The sequence below is a fragment of the Bactrocera tryoni genome, unplaced genomic scaffold (genome assembly GCF_016617805.1).
Source record: "Bactrocera tryoni isolate S06 unplaced genomic scaffold, CSIRO_BtryS06_freeze2 scaffold_120, whole genome shotgun sequence".
Taxonomy (NCBI): domain Eukaryota; kingdom Metazoa; phylum Arthropoda; class Insecta; order Diptera; family Tephritidae; genus Bactrocera; species Bactrocera tryoni.
Window position 1 is genome coordinate 1,367,289 of NW_024395835.1, and position 2,938 is coordinate 1,370,226.

The 2,938-nt window shown below is 31.4% G+C and overlaps 2 pseudogenes; both read right to left on the bottom strand.

Annotated features, from left to right (window-relative positions):
* Nucleotides 1-832: 832 nt before the first annotated feature.
* Nucleotides 833-1,035, bottom strand: LOC120780029 (annotated as a pseudogene).
* A 1,761-nt stretch (nucleotides 1,036-2,796) lies between these two features.
* LOC120780036 lies at nucleotides 2,797-2,938 on the bottom strand (annotated as a pseudogene).

A 2,938-nucleotide genomic window follows, 5' to 3' on the forward strand; every position in this document is an offset into this window, starting at 1 on the left:
AAATTGTTAGAAAAAAGACCAAAGTGTATAACGTGATTTTTATTTTAGTTAAATCAGTAGTGTGTGCTCCACAATATATTGGATACTATAAGGGATGCTAGTGTAAGTGATTTATCACAAAAATTGAATGCTAAATTGGGCATCTAATTATTCAGTCTGCATAAAGCAGATATTCGGAGTGAAACTTCCGGAAGGCAAATCATGCTTGGTAAATAGATGCCCATCAACTTTAACTTGAAATTGCCTTCCAATTAGGTATGAGTGGATCAATCACAGTGCGTTCCATTGTATTAAAACAAAGGTGCGTGGAGTCCCTAAGCGCGGATGAAGTTATACTTCTTAGTGATATTCCACGAAATGCATATCATCTTGTATGAAAGAAAACTAGAAAACTTAAATTCACATTTTATAAATTTATTATAATTTATTATCTCCCCGAGCATGCCTTTGCCAACAAGTCGTCTTTTCGCGACGATGGCAAAAGCTAAAAATCATAAATTGCACAACTTTCTGGTGCTTCTCGCAAAAATCTGCGTCGATATGTATTCACGATCATACGTATACATACATACATATTGACGCATGTTTGTAGGCGAAGCTGCTACAGCGGCAAGGGGGTGACAATCGGCGGCCATTACTTTACTTATGCCATTGAAATTCTATTGCTACGAATATGGAAATGACAACGAAATAATGCAAATATGCATATTTCTAAAGATCATTAATTTCTTTGAAGAAATGAAAGGAATGAATGATCCTGTGAAGTATAGTCTAAACTTTTCAACGGCCAACGCAGAGCATTTCAACCAAAAGGAATTTATTCATTAAAATCACCACTCAGAGGTCGTTTTATCCGTTGTAGGCGAACGATTTTCAAAGGAACATCATTTCTAATATGCCACTAGACAAAATTAGAAATGAACTGCTTAAACCTCACGCTGTCAGATAAAATGATATACCTCGTCATCGCGGGTCGATTTCCAAAAGATGTAAATGAAGACTAACTACAGAAATAATCCTGTAAAGTATAGCCATGGATAATATGATACGAGACTCTTTGATTCGAGAGAGAGCTGTCAAAACTCGCATTTTTTATAACATTTTTCAATGATGCCACTGCTGAAAAACATTATATTAAATATGTAATAAATTATACAAAACAATAAATAAAACACTTTGAAAATGCATACATATATAAAAGCTAAAATGCAAAATCATAAATAAATTTACATAAACATTTATTTTGCCAAAATATGTTCGCACAGTTCAAGACAAAGGAAGACTTCTGAAAGGAAATCAACAGTATAACTTCAATAATGCACAAGCATACAAGCATACATATGCGCACACATGTGAATAGTCACCTCGTCATCGCGGGTCGATTTGTAAAGAAAGTAAATGAATACTGACCAGAGAACTTAAAAGTATAGAGAAGGTGCAGGTTCGACTGCGAACATTTGATAGATTCAAATTAGGGAATTCACCGCATTTGTTAACATTGTAGGTCGGAATTCGCCTCGCAATTTTAACATTTTTTACAATTCTCTCACATATTCTAACCGAGAATATGAAGAGACAGAAATATATGTATTTATAAAATGATTTCTTTGATATTCCATAGGATGGAAATATGTATGTAGAACTCTTTTATTTTTGATTTATAATTTTTCAAATTATTTAATGCTAGTTTGATCTTATTTTATAATAACTCATTTTAAATATATAAAAGATTTACCTAAACATTATGATGATATTTTCATGATTCAAACGCAATGTACGAATGTAAGCAATTTCGTTTTGCCGTCGGCATTTCAATTTCTCATGCTTCAATTTGCCATATTGACTTGCAAAAGTAATTATGTATTTCATTGTTTCGTTTTGGCCTAATTTTGTATATTATAAGACAAGTGTCAATAATTGCGCCAAAATCAAATATGTTATATATTCATATGTAAACATGTTTTAAACTTTACATAAAATTGAAGTGTCAATAATTGCGCCAATTTTCATAAAGTTGGAAATTTTGCGCGAATAAGACGTGTGCGGGTTAAGTCGTGAATTTTACTTATATTAATTAATTTGAAAGTGCCGAAAAATGCGAAACGAAATTTCAATAAATTTAAATAAATTTAAGTAAATTTACATGTATTTTCATTTAGATTTAATTGTCAATAAATTTTTTAAAAATTATTTGCCCTAGTTGTCCATTTTTTATTTTCTCACACATTTCAGCCGATTTTTGTAAAGAAATTTGACCCGCGTAGAAGCAAAATGTCGTTTGCACATTTGTCTGTATGTTTGCGAAAGCAAATGTTCTATCTACAAAAGCATATTTCTATACTTAAACAAAATTATTAGAACCATCGTATGTTTCTTATGTACATGCATAACCAAATCATACTTAAGTCAGCGCAACCTAAGTGTCAATGGTGGTGTTGGTGGTAAGCGCTTGGAAAGTCAAAATGCTTCCACAGGTTCGAATCTCGACAGAATAAATTTTTAATTTTTTGCTTTTAACATCGTATACTATACAAATAAATATTTTTCTTACTAATAGAAATTAAATTTATCACAGCAATATTATGTATATGTATATTATTATTATTATTTTTTTATAGAAATTCTATTGCTACGAATATGGAAATGACAACGAAATAATGCAAATATGCATATTTCTAAAGGTCATTAATTTCTTTGAAAAAATGAAAGGAATGAATGATCCTGAGAAGTATAGTCTTAACTTTTCAACGGCCAACGCAGAGCATTTCAACCAAAAGGAATTTATTCATTAAAATCACCACTCAGAAGTCGTTTTATCCGTTGTAAGCGAACGATTTTCGAAGAAACATCATTTCTAATATGCCACAAGACAAAATTAGAAATGAACTTCTTAACCTCACGCTGTCAGATAAAACGAAAATACTTCGTCATCGCGGGT